This window comes from Erinaceus europaeus, chromosome 19, assembly GCF_950295315.1.
Source record: "Erinaceus europaeus chromosome 19, mEriEur2.1, whole genome shotgun sequence".
Lineage (NCBI taxonomy): Eukaryota > Metazoa > Chordata > Mammalia > Eulipotyphla > Erinaceidae > Erinaceus > Erinaceus europaeus.
In genome coordinates, this window is record NC_080180.1 from 19,550,801 (window position 1) to 19,564,687 (window position 13,887).

A 13,887-nucleotide genomic window follows, 5' to 3' on the forward strand; every position below is an offset into this window, starting at 1 on the left:
GCAGCCTCCTGTGCCCTTGGCGAGGTGGTCAACAGAGACTGCCCCTCTGCACCTGCTGGCCGTGAGCTCCAGGATGCGGTGAGGGGAGGAAGCGGGGCCAGTCATCCTGGGGTTTCCAAGGCGCTTTCCGCCAAGGGCATGCACAGGGCACCGTCTGGGTGGCATGGAGGAGAGTGAAGGGGAGGGTTGTGCGGAGGATAAGGGCGTCCTCTGTCAGTGGGGGTTTGGGGACAGCTCCCACCAGGTAGTAGGGACTGGGGGACCCCTGTCCTCTGTCACTGTGTGGGGGTGTTGGAGGGTACCAACAGGGCCAGGATGACTTCTTCCATGAAGGTATGTTGGGGGATCCCTACCCCCTGTTACTAAAGAGATCAACAGGGAGTCCAGTGGTAGCGCAGCGGGTTAAGCGCATGTGGCACAAAGCGCAAGGACCTACGTAAGGATCCCGGTTCGAGACCCGGCTCCCCACCTGTAGGGGAGTCACTTCACAAGCAGTGGAGCAGGTCTGCAGGTATCTATCTTTCTCTCCCCCCTCTGTCTTCCCCTCCTCCCTCCATTTCTCTCTGTCCTATCTAACAACATCAATAACAACAATAATAACTACAACAAGAATAAAAAAAACCATGGTCCCGGAGGTGGCGCAGTGATAAAGTTTTGGACTCTCAAGAAGGAGGTCCTGAGTTCGATCCCTGGCAGCACATGTGCCAGAATGATGTTTGGCTCTTTCTCTCTCCTTCTATCTTTCTCATTAATAAATAAATAAAATCTTTAAAAAAAGAATAAAAAACCAACAGGGTAGCAAAAGGGAAAATAAGTAAATGAAAATAAATAAATAAAAAGATCAACAGAACAGTTCCCACTAAGTAGACAACTGAGGGGTTCCCTACTTAAGTTAGGGGGGTTCTGAGCAGATCAGCAGAACATCTCTTGCCAGGCAGGTGGACTGGGGGGTCCCCAACATCCATGAGGAGAGCACGCTTCAGCCCACAGGCAGCCATCACTCCACTTTCTAAATCTCTGTTGTGGAGACCCCTCTCCCATTTCCCAGGAAAGCCAGCTGGCAAAGGGGAACCCAGCACTCTCAGCCAGGGCAGGGAGCAGAGGAAGAGAGGGTGGATTGGGGGGGGGACACTGGTCAGGGGTCTCTGCCAGTTCCACCTCTTTCCTTGGCTGAGAGTCCCCATTCCCATGGGGGCTCTGGCTTCAACTTTCAGGTTTCTTTTATTCTTTTGTTTTTTTTAAGATTTTTTTTCCTTTTTAAAATATTTATTTATTTATCCTGTTTTTGTTGCCCTTGTTATTTTATTGTTGTAGTTATTGATGTTGTCATTGTTGGATAGGACAGAGAGAAATGGAGAGAGGAGGGAAAGACAGAGGGGGAGAGAAAGATAGACACCTGCAGACCTGCTTGCTTTACCACGTGTAAAGTGACTCCCCTGCAGGTGGGGAGCCAGGGACTCAAACCAGGATCCTTATGCCAGTCCTTGCACTTTGCACCACCTGCGTTTAACCCACTGCTCTACCGCCTGACTCCCTTCCTTTATTCTAAATAAAAGTTTTCAGAATCTTTTATTCTAAAGATTGCCTTAATTTTCTCTTTATTTTTATGAGAGAGGCCAGAGCACCATTCAGCTCTGTCATATGCAGTTCTGGACATTGAACCTGGGGCCTCAGGCAAGCAAGTCCTGGGCTCTAATGTTGACTTATCTCCTAGGCTCCTTCCAGATTTCTTGCTCCCTGACTTGCAGCTTCTTCATAGGCTTGGGGCTCCCTGCCCAAAGCAGCTCCAGGCTCCGTGCACCCAGAGGCTAGGCAGCCAGAGCAGAGACTCCAGCTCTGGCACAGAAACTGCCTGGCTCCCATGAGCTCTTAGCAAAGGGATCAGATGTGTACAAATCAGATGTCAGATAAAACTCTGCATTTCCAGGTTGGTTTTTTTTAAAAGATTTATTTTTCTTTTAACTGTTTATTCACTAATGATAGACAAAGGAGGAGGAAGAGAGAGAGAAGCAGAGCATCACTCTGGCACATGCAATGCTAGGGATTGAACTGAGAACCTCATGCTTGAGAGTCCAGTGCTTTAGCCACTATGTCACCTCCTGGGCCGCTTATCTATTTTCATTTTTTCTCTTTAAATTTATTTTTATTTTTATTTTTCATTGTCACCAGGGTTATCCTTGGGGCTCAGTGCCAGCACTACAAACCCACCGCTCCCTGCGGCCATTTTTTCATATTATGGTGAGCCCCAGTGATAACTCTGGTGGCATAAAAAGGGAAAGATAGGTGCCGTGCAGTGGGGCAGTGGTGCACATGGTTAAGCACACAGATCACCATGTGAAGGACCTGAGCCCCTTAACCCCATCTGCAGGGAAGCCAGTGCAGGTCTCTCCCTCTCTCTCTCTCTCTCTCTCTCTCTCTCGTCCTCTCCCCTCTCGATTTCTCTCTGTCCTATCAAAAAAAAAAAATTCGGGAGTTGGGTGGTAGCACAGCAGGTTGAGCGCACGTCGCAAAAAAGCACAAGGACAGGGGTAAGGATCCTGATTCAAGCCCCCGGCTTCCCACCTGCAGGGGAGTCACTTCACAGGCAGTGAAGCAGGTCTGCAGGTGACTATCTTGCTCTCCCCTTCTCTGTTTTCCCCTCCTCTCTCCATTTCTCTCTGTCCTATCCAACAATGATGCTATCAATAACAACAATGATAATAATTACAAGAATAAAAAATGGCAGCAAAAAATAAATATTTTTAAAAAGAAATATATATATATATATATATATATATATATATATCACATATGCAAGGCCCATGTTCTCCCATCAAGATATGCCCCCTGACACACACACACACACACACACACACACACCTCAGGTTTTGCTTTTGAATCAAGCAGCTCGTTCTTGGAATGGCTCTTGCAGTGATGGTCTGAGTTCCAGTTTCCATCACGCCCTTTTGTGTTCTCCTAGCTTCTCCCCCTTGACCCTCCCCCCAACCCCCTCATCTACACAAGGCCAGGTATAGGTTACTTTGCTGCCAACTAAATATAGTGGAGTTGGAAAACCAGCATTCTTTTGTTCAAGATAGATAGGCAGAGACCTCACAGCCCTGAAGCTGCCTTCCACGTGGTAAGGGCTGGGCTGGGCTCCAGGTTGACTTATGGCAAAGCAATGCACTCTATCCAGGTGAGTTATCTTGCTGGCCTGGAAAATCAACATTCTTATATCTGATGTCCTTCGTTTCCCCTCTCCACTGCCTGACCCTCTAGCTATTTGAAGTTCTTCACCAGCCCATTTCAGGGATAAGAGATCAGAAGATTTCGTTTCTGATTCCATATGAGTCACTGACTGGTTTAGCATCTTTACCTCAATGGTTTCACTTCTCTGAGCCGTAGACCCCTGGAGATAGTATTGCCACAAATCTCACCTGGCAAGTACAGGTTTGTAGGACACACTTACCACCTCTGCTTCCTTCTAAAGCAATTCCTCCAGGGTATCTTGCAAATGGACTCCTGCTCCAGTCAAGGCTAGGGCCTGCTTTCATGTGGGAAGCCCTGAGTTCAAATCCCAGTCCTGAGAATGACAAGCATGAAACAAGCCAGTGATTTGCCCTGTCTCTGTCTTTCTCTCAGTCTATCATAAAAAAAAAAAAAATCAGTCAAGGTTAGACACAGAAGGCTAGCCACTTCTGTTCTTGCTGGGGTCTTATCCCTGGGCAAGGGCACTGCTTAGAGTGGTGTAACCAATACCTTTCCTGTCCCCAGTCCAGGTCACCTCTCCTTCCTGGTCCTCAAATGCCACACCCCTCCCCTTATGCCTAGAACCTCCTGCATTATTCCCATCTATATGCTTGGAGATTGAGACTTTCTGGAAGCTCCTGTTTCTCTCTCAGAGGAATGGTTTGGGTGAATGAAAAGAGAGAAGGAATATAACTGAATACTTCAGCAACTTATTCTGGGAAGGCAAAATAACTCATCTGGCCCCACTGTGTCATGAGCACCAGACCCAGGTTCAAGCCTGGACCCCACAGCACCAGAGGAAGCTCCCATGCTGTGATCTCTCTCTCTCTCTCTCTCTCTCTCTCTCTCTCTCTCTCTCTCTCTATCTGAAAAAGTCAGTCTGGAATGGTGAAGTTTCAGTGAAAGTAAAAGCAAATTACTCCATCCCAGACATAATAGTAACAGCACCTATTGCCACAGGACTTTTGCTCTGTCTACCACTCAACTTTCCCCATAATTCCCCCCTTTGGGCCTTTTCTCTTACACACATTCCCAGTTCTAGAAGTGTAATGATGTGACATCTCCCAGGTCTCTTTTCTCCAAAGGTCTCTTTGTGCTTCAAGCCCCAACCAGGACCCATTCATCTCCTAAAGTGAACCCACTGAAGCTTCATGGCTAAATTATAACCTGGGGTCTCCCCCACTCCCTCCTCTTTGTAGCCAGGAGAAGTCAGGTCAGAGTGGCCTCTTAAATAGCTCTTGGGTCCTGATGTCTCCCTCCACCCCCAAATCCACACCCCATCACCCTTTGCTGTCTCCCTGTTTCCAAACAGCTATCCTACCCATCTATTGATAGTTCAGACATTAAAGTTTTCTTCCTTTTTTTTCTTTTAAATTTTATTATTATTATTTATTTTCCTTTTGTTGTTCTTGCTGTTTTATTGTAGTTGTTGTTGCTGTTGTTGATGTCGTCATTGTTGGATAGGACAGAGAGAAATGGAGAGAGGAGGGGAAGACAGACAGGGGGAGAGAAAGATACACACCTGCATACCTGCTTCACAGCTTGTGAAGCGACTCCCCTGGAGCACAAGAGGCTCGAACTGGGATCCTTGCGCGAGTTCTTGCACTTTGCGCCACCTGTGCTTAACCCGCTGTGCTAACACCCAACTCACTCTTTCTTTTTTAAAATCTTACCAGAAAACTGCTCACCTCTAGCTTATGGTGGTGAAAGGAATTGAACCTGGGACCTCTGAACCTTAGCCATAAGAATCTTTTGCAGAACCACTGAGCTGTCTCTTCAGCCTATCAAACTCTGAGCAAAGCAAATGACCTTCCATAAATCAGTGGCCTAAAAGCTCAACTGAAATTGAATCTGGGCCCACTGCTTGGTGTCATGGAAAGTCAAATACTGTTGGGTCAGCCTTTGCAGGAAGAGAAAGCTCTATTAAATGCTGTTTGAGTGGCAGGGAGAGAGGAGAGCTACCCAAATCTACATCATCCACATCATGTCCTTTCTTTCATGGAATATTTATTTCTGTAATATGGAGCTGGGAAATCAGTGTGTGTGTGTGTGTGTGTGTGTGTGTGTGTGTGAGGGAGAGAGAGAGAGAGAGAGATGGGGACAGGTTCTCAAGGGCCAACAGAATGAGGCCTTTCTGCTTCCTGGACTGGGATGCTTCCACCCATCGTGGTGGAGGAAAGAGAACTCTGGCACATGTGATGCTAGGAATTGAACATAGGGCCTTGTGCTCATAAGTCCATCACTCTAGCCACTGTGCTACTGCCTAGGCCACTGAAGAAGGAGAATTAAGCCTGGAAGAGTCTCTCTATTGCTTTGTTTCCTTCCTTCCTTTTCTTTTCTTTCTTTCCTTTTCCTTTTTTTTTTTTTTTAACCAGAGTACTGCACAGTTCCGGTTTATGGTAGTTCAGGGGATTGAACCTGGGACTTTGAAGCCTCAGGCATGAGAGTTTCTTTGCACAACCATTATGCTATCTATCCCTGCCCACTATTCCCTTGTTTAAGTCCCCAGCAATTCTAACAGTCATCACACTTCCCTAGCCATTCCACCCCCAACAAACATATACGAAGTCCCCTGGCTCCTTTAACCTTTAACTCCCCACCTTCCAGGCCATTTCAGTTTATGTGACAGTCCTTTCTTCTGGGGAGGTATCCCTAGAGAAATTAAAAGTCCCCTCCATGAGAAGTCCCTTGTTGTCAGCACAGGCTTTCTGTGAGCAAGAAGTAAGGCCAGTTTTAGTTTGTAAGCAACAACTTTGCTCATTATTCTGAAGGACCCAGAGCAACAGAAATGGAGCAAGGTGGTGGTCAGAAGTGTGTTTATGTCCACATGATTTTGTTTTTCAAATTTTCAACCATTATTTGCAAAAAAAAAAAAGAAAGAAAGAAAAGAAAAAAAAGAAAGAAAGAAAAGAAAAAAAAGAAAAGAAAGAAAGAAAAAAGAAAAAAAGGGACTTGGGTGGTAGCACAGCGGGTTGAGTGCAGGTGGCATGAAGCTCAAGGATGGTTTAAAGATCCTGGTTAAAGCCCCCGGCTCCCCACCTGCAGGGGAGTCGCTTCACAGGCGGTGAAGCAGGTCTGCAGGTGTCTATCTTTCTCTCTTCCTCTCTGTCTTCCCCTCCTCTCCATTTCTCTCTGTTGTATCCAACAAGGATGACATCAATAACAACAACAATAATAACTACAATAACAATAAAAAAACAAGAGCAACAAAAAGGAAAAAACAAAACAAAACCAAGTTCCTGCTAGCAGAGCACAGAGTGGTCTTTTCACCAACAGCCAGCTTCTCAGGTCATCTGTCCCCACCAGGGTCAAGCAGAAAGTCCTGTCCCTTTCGGTCCAAGGTTTCATAATCTGCTTTGAAGGCCAGAGGAGAAGAAAACTTGGGGGAACTCTAACTTCAGACTGGCTGCCATCTTCTTCTTCTAGCGTTTGCCCTTCTTCTGTAGCCAGTCAACAGCGTCAGGTTGAGCCTGATGTAAAGTTTCAAGACCTCCTTTGAATCTGGAGAGGTGGCAGTAGTTGACTATGTGGGTCATAGTCTGTCTGTAGCTGCAGGGGCAGTTCGGGTCGTCTCTGGCTCCCCAGTGATGGAACATAGCGGCGCACCGGCCATGGCCTGTTCGATAGCGATTGAGGAGGGCCCAATCATAACGTGCTAGGTCAAAGCCAGGTTGACGCTTGCAGGGGTCTGTGATGAGTTGTCTGTTCTTTACCTCAGCTGACTGCCAACTCTGTTTCCAAGAGACTGGAACAGAGAAGTTCAGTGTAGGCGTAGGGGACCAGATTGGGTGACGAGACGTCAAGCGTTGGACAGGGTGGGCGAAGATATCCGCGTATATTGGCAGGTCCGGTAGAGTGTAGACGTGGGAAATGAACTTAGATGATGCCGCATCCCGATGAATATCTGGCGGGGTGATGTTGCTAAGAACTGGCAGCCATGGAACCGGGGTGGAACGGATGGTTCCAGAAATTATCCTCATGGAGGAATATAATTTGGAATCGACCAAGTGGACATGGGGGCTATGGAACCATACTGGGGCACAGTATTCTGCAGTGGAATAGCATAATGCCAGAGATGATGATGGTAGTGTGGAAGCGCTCGCGCCCCACAAGGAGCTGGCCAATCTTGCAATGATGTTATTCCTCGCGCCCACCTTTGCTGCAGTTTTTATGAGATGTTTGTGAAATGACAGGGTGCGATCGAGAGTAACGCCAAGATAGACTGGCTGGGCTTCATGCCGGATTCTCGTATCGCCAAGCTGCACATTAAGCTCACACGAGGCCGAGGCATGGTGTAGATGGAAAACAGATGATACCGTTTTTGCAGTGCTAGGGATTAGTCGCCATTTTTTACAGTAATCAGATATCAGAGACATGTCTTTCGTGAGTTTTTCCTCGAGTATGTCGAACTTGGATGCCTGAGTTGCACAGCAGATGTCATCGGCATAGATGAACTTCCTTGAAGAAGTTTCTGGGAGGTCATTGATGTAAATATTAAATAGCGTAGGAGCCAGAACAGAGCCCTGGGGGAGGCCACTTGAGACAAGTCTCCATCTGCTAGACTTGTCACCCAGATGCACCTGGAATCTTCTGTTTTGGAGAAGAAACGATATAGTGTTGGCCACCCATGGAGGCAGGCATCTTGAGATCTTGACTAGGAGACCACGGTGCCAGACCGTGTCATAGGCTGCTGTGAGATCAACAAAGACAGCACCCGTCTTTAAATTCTTCTGGAATCCATTTTCAATGTAAGTTGAGAGGGCCAGGGCTTGTTCGCAGGTAGATCTTCATGCTACAGCTTTTTTCTGGGGATCTAAGCTACCAGCCCACCCTGCAGAATCTGGCTGGTCAGCCTTCCTATTTGCATAAGCCATTACATTTACATTTTTAGAAATGTATTAATAAGAGAGAAGGAAGTGGAAGACGAGAACCAGAGCATCACGCTGGCACACATGATGCCAGGGTTTGAATTTAGGACCTCATACTTACTTGAGAGTTCAACACTTTGTCCACTGTGCTACCTTCTGGGACACAAAGGAACACCTTGAAATAAACACCTTCTCTGCTCAAGGTGTGTGTGTGTGTTTGAATAGTAACAATCCTATCCATTTAGTTTTTCTGTTCACCACAAGAAGTGTCTTTTCCATTTCAAGACAATTTGCACTGCTCAGCTCTGGTTTATGATGGTGCCAGGGGCTGACCCTGGGCCCTTTTGGGCTGCAGGCATTACAGCACATTTGTCTATATAGACATGTGTATGATTTCCCAGTTTTATGTAACTGGTGTCTGCTAAATACTCTTGTCCCACTTTCCATGAAGGACCCCAAACTCCCTCTCCCCTGATTTACTTATTTATTTAAATATTTTTATTTATTTATTATTGGCTAGAGACAGAAAGAAATTGAGAGGGGGAGGGGGAAACAGAAAGGGAGAGAGACAGAGACACCTGCAGCCGTACTTCACCACTTATGAAGCTTTCCCCCTGCAGGTGGGGTCTCGGGGCTTGAACCTTCGTTCTTGTGCACTATAATGTGTGCACTTAACCAGGTTCACCACCGTCTGGCCCCTACTTATTTATTTTAATGAGATGGAGAGAGAAGGATCAGAGCACTGCTCAGCACCGGTCTCAGGATTGAATCTGGAACCTCAGAGCCTCAGGCATGAAAATTCAAGAAAAAAAAAAAAAAACCTTAAATCTTTAGTTACCCACACAGCCGTTCAGTCAGCATAGCTCCCACAATGACTTGGGGCAGATTAGGCAAAGACACCTTAAAGAGGTGGGTTCAGGACCTATAGGACTGAGGCCAGTAGGCCTTCCTGCGTGTATCCAGGGAAAGAAGTAGAGCTTTGATCCGTCTAGACCAGCACTGAACACAGAACAAATGAACTGCAGGGAAGTGTAAGTAATGGATGGATGGATGGATGGATGGAGGGAGGGAGGGAGGGAGGGACAGGACGTGTCGCTCTGTGAACGGTAGGAGACGCTCGTCAGAAGAGGGGTTCAGCCAGCCGGCGCCAGGAACGTCTTGAAGCGGGAGTTGGGGTGCGGGTTCCCGCTGCCCCAGCGCGTGGCGGCCCGGCAGCCAGACAACGTGCACTTTATGGAAGCTGGGGCTCTGGGGGTGCAAGGCTGCTCCCCGGCGCAGCACCCCTTTTTTCCTGCACCCCGGCGTCTGCAGGCGCGAAGAGTGGCGGGGCCGGGAGCACGCGGGTGCAAGACGCGGAGAGCCACCTCCCTCCGGGACGCGCGCACTGGCGGCGCGGGGGGGACTCACCATTCGGGCTTCCGGCTACGGGTCGGGGGCGGCGCAAGGCCTGGGGCTGGGGGGGTGGTCTTCAGGACACCCCCTCTAGGCGGCATCTCAGCACCGCGTCCCGCGGCCCCGCTCCGCCTCGCGGGCGGGAAACCCGAGCTTGAGCTGCGTGGGTCCCCCCGCCGGCGGCCTTGGTACGCCCCGGGGGACAGATGTCTCGGGATCTTTAACATTCGGATGCTGCAAATGCCGCAGCTCAATGAAATAGCTCCGGGGTGGGTGGGCCGGGGGTGAGGGCCGGGGTCCCTGTGCCCTGAAGACGGGGGCTGCAGCCGGGGGCACGCGGGCAGGCGGGGGGCGCCCCTGCTCCATGGGGCAGGTAAGGGGGAGACCGGGGGCGGTACTCGGCACAGGGAGGGGGACGGAGGGGGGACCGGCCCCTGAACCCACGGTCTCCCGCCTCAACCGAGGGGGCCCTGGAAGGGGACTGGGGTGATTTTGAAAGGGGAGATGGGGATAGGTACCCTGCATTTTTACCCCGGACGAGCCCTTCCAGCTCCTCACCCCTTCTCATTCCCACCTCCTCCAGGCATGGTGGGGGTGTGGGTCCCCGGTCAGGTTCCGGGAAGCCCGAGGGCCGTCAGACAAAAGGAGGCGAGTCTGGGGCCGCGGTGGGGGAGGGGAGCGGGGTGGACAGGACAAAGGGGCTTTTTAAGGGACGCCGAGAGGTCTGGTTTCAGGGCGCATTCCAAGGGGGCGCGGAGTCCCCATGCTCCCCGCCTGCCCCGCGGAGCCTGCCTGCAGGCGACACCTTTTCGGGTGGGGGGGTGCAGGCTGTCCAGAGGCGAAACCCGGACTCAGTGTCCGCCACCCCTGACCTCCCCCCCCCCCCCTTTAACCTCGAAAGTCGAGGAATTTCCCCTTTCTCTTTCGGGGCTTGGCTCCAGCTTCTGCCCATTGATTCCCTGGTTCGTGCAGTGAGATTTACGGGAGCGCCCCAGACTTGCACTTAGCTGGGTGCTGCTGGCACCGCGGGGCTGGGGAGAAGGAGGAGGAGGAGGAGGCCGCTCTCGAAAAAACTTCCAGTCTCTTGTAACAGAAGAAACTTCAAGAAGGGACTTAAAAAACTCTCAGAGACTGAAGCCTGCAGGGTATGTTAGAATTTTGGGCCTTTTCTGCAGGAAAGCTAAGCCCTAGAGAGAGGCAGCTTTTTGCTTTCTTTCGAAGTTAAATTCCGAGTGCTTTGATGCGGCAGCAGGGCTGCTTACCTGGAGTCTGGGCTGGGGCTGACCACCTGGACTGACTGGGGAGTGGGGCGTTGAACCCCAGGTTCCCCGTATGCCACTGCCATGCCCACTTCCGCTTGGGCTTGAAGTGGAATGGCCGGGGAACAGGGAGAACCTGTTGGTTCTCGCATCTTGGGGGCTGTGGATTTTTGCCTCCAGAGATGCAACAAGTGGATTTGAGAGAGGACTGAATTCCAGCCACCAGTGCAAACAGCAGGGCTGCTCTCCTGCGCTTCTGGGCCCTGAGCTTAGAGATTGAGGGGGCTTGGAGGCAAGTGGGGAACCTGGGTGGGGTGCTCTTAACTCCTCTATGGACATCACAATTACTAATGTGTCTCTACTTCTCACCAGCCTTTTTGCTGGAGCTTAACATCGCCAGAGAGCTGCTGGTGGCGCCTGTGACTTTGCCATTGATATTCCTAGCAGATCCCAGCTGGACTGGCTGAAAGTCCAGTTCTCATCCCTGAACTGAACCACTGCAGTGTTTAATAAGTGCACCACTGGCTTTTGTGCTTTTCTGCTTTGAGAGCTGTGTTTCAATATGATCGGTTCTCTGAGCAAATCTCTTAATTCTATTATTTATTTTTATTGAGCTGATTCTTTTTTTAATATTTATTTTATTTATTTATTCCCTTTTGTTGTCCTTGTTTTTTTTTATTGTTGTAGTTATTATTGTTGTTGTTGTTGTTGGATAGGACAGAGAGAAATGGAGAGAGGAGGGGAAGACAGAGAGGGGGAGAGAAAGATAGACACCTGCAGACCTGCTTCACCACCTGTGAAGCGACTCCCCTGCAGGTGGGGAGCCAGGGTTCGAACCGGGATCCTTATGCCGGTCCTTGTGCTTTGCGCCACCTGCACTTAACCCGCTACGCTACAGCCCGACTCCCTTGAGCTGATTCTAGAGACGTCTATTATCCATCCTCCACAAACAAAAACCAGCTTGAGACTGGGGGGGCTGGGCAAGGTGGAGAGTGTCAGCTCTACAGTGTCAACTTTCTAGAGGAATGTGACAAACCTGCAGGGGGTGGGGAGGTCTGTGGAGTTTGTGTGTCTTGGAGGACTGGGGCTAGCTCCTCAGCACACAACTCAGCTGTTTGTCCCCTGTCCATCCCCAGCCTAACCCTGGGGGAGAAGGAGGTGGCTGGCCTGGGGCTAGCTTCTCAGCACACAACTCAGCTGTTTGTCCCCTGTCCATCCCCAGCCTAACCCTGGGGGAGAAGGAGGTGGCCAGCCTGCAGGAGTCTGGCTGGCCGACATTCTCTGGAAGGAGGGTTGTACAGAAATGTCGGGTGGTAGCGGGTTAAGTGCAGCGCAGCGGGTTAAGCACAGGTGGTGCAGAGCTCAAGTACCTGTGTAAGGATCCCGGTTTGAGCCCCCAGCTCCCCACCTGCAGGGGGGTCGCTTCACAAGTGGTGAAGCAGGTCTGCAGGTGTCTTATCTTTCTCTCCCTCTCTCTGTCTCCCCCTCCTCTCTCCATTTCTCTCCTAGCCAACAACGATGACACCAATAACTACATCAATAAAACAACAAGGGCAACAAAAGGGAAAATAAATAAATAAATATTTAAAATAAATAAATAAATAAGAAATGGGAAGGTGAGCTGGGTTTGTTTGGGGGAGCTCCCTCAGTAGAGACACTCTCCACACCCTGCCCTAGGTGGGCTTCTGGGGGCTGGGAGAAACATCCCAGGAAAAAGTGGAGGACTTGGGAAAAGTCCAAGGAAAGGGGGCGTGGTGAAGTCTTGAGGGATTCCAGTTAGCTGATGGGATGTCAGCAGGTGACCCAGTCCCTCCCCCTCCCCCCTCAGCCACACTGGTCAAATTCCAAAGAGTTTTCCCTTTGCCTGGGGCTCAGGGGATGGCAGTACTGCAGGCCTGGGTTTTGTTTTGGGTGGGGAACTAATTGCATTTTGGCCTTCCGTTCCTCATATTTGGGAAATCAGCTTAGAGCCTGGGTCTCAGTTGGCCCTCTTGTGGAGTAAGGGACAGGACAGGGCTCAGGGCCCTGTGCCAGGGACTTTGTTGAAGGATGAATGTGGTACAGCATGACAGTGGTCTTGGGGAGGGGGATTTCTGGGATAAATGGAACAGCCTGGTCTTTTTGGTGACCCCAGACCTCCCCATATGGGAGTTCCAAGGCCACTGTTCTTCCTGAGAATTTTTTTTTTTTTTAAATTCCTGTTTGGAGGGAAGGCTTCAAATTGGTCTCCCTTTCACTCAGTTTGTATGTGTCTTGCTGGCTTTCCCTATGGGCTGTGGGTCATCTCCCTGCCCCCAGGGGTCTTACTTGCCTTGATTTTTGGAAAGGGAAACTGAGGCCCAGGAGAGGAATGACATCAAAGGGAGGGGAAACTTGGGCTCTTCACTGTTCAGCAAGTTGCACCCAGGCCCCTTGGGGCCATGAGGGCTTGACCCCCTGTTGCCCTCTCTTGGGGTTCTTCTGGGGAGCCCCTGCTCCCTGCCCCCCCCCCCCCCCCAGCTATCTCCGGAAGTGCAGAGGCCCAGGAGCTGCTGTGGCAACACCTTGCAGGATTAGTTCAGGGAAGGACTTGCTCACCTGCTCCTCCCCTCTGACTCAAGTCACAACAAGAACCTGGTTCCCCTGCTGGGGCAGCCTGGGAGGGACTGGCGGGCGGGCGGGACAGAGGAGGGACCGCCAGATGCCTGTGGAGAACCCAGGCCAGCTCAGAGGGTGCAGGAGGCCAGCCGGAGACTCTGGCAGTGCTACACCCCTTGGACCCCTGACCCAGGAACAAGGGATGTTTCCCTGGATGAAAACTGGAAGCAGGTGAGGGTGTAGTGGTGTGAGTGGGCCAGGAAGCAGCCTGGCCTGAGAAAACGGGGTCTGGACAGTGACCATAAACACTGCCCTGGGTCTGGGGCACAGGGGCAACAAGAGGGGCTGGTGGCCTTGATGAGGGGCTTGTCACAATAGTCCTCAGGCCTCAGTGTCCACAAAGAGAGGAAAGCAGAGAGACAAGAAGGGCCAGCCAGCCTGAGGGCAAGTGGACAGGGGTGTCCTTCCTCTGCCTTTTTGGGGGTTCAGTCAGATTGTTGACCCTGGAGGGTGTTTTCTAAATGGCCTTTCTCTTAAAATTGACACATGGCTTAAAAGTCTCT

General features: G+C 50.4%; 1 protein-coding gene and 1 long non-coding RNA gene across 3 annotated transcripts in view; one reads left to right on the forward strand and one right to left on the reverse strand.

The window, feature by feature from the left end:
- On the reverse strand, window positions 1-10,842 carry LOC132534601 (uncharacterized). The gene is made up of 3 exons (XR_009546309.1): window positions 10,751-10,842; window positions 3,417-3,562; window positions 1-154 (listed from the first exon to the last, which is right to left on the reverse strand). It is a non-coding gene; the product is annotated as an uncharacterized LOC132534601 (long non-coding RNA).
- Window positions 9,709-13,887, forward strand: part of INAVA (innate immunity activator) — a 22,224-nt gene continuing 18,045 nt past the window's right edge. The window contains exon 1 of one of the 2 annotated variants that reach the window (XM_007522069.3): window positions 9,709-9,861. The gene's annotated coding sequence lies outside the window, so the exon portion shown is untranslated. Of the gene's footprint in view, window positions 9,862-12,954; window positions 13,556-13,887 lie in introns of those variants that run through there. The other variant, XM_016187675.2, reaches the window with a different exon arrangement.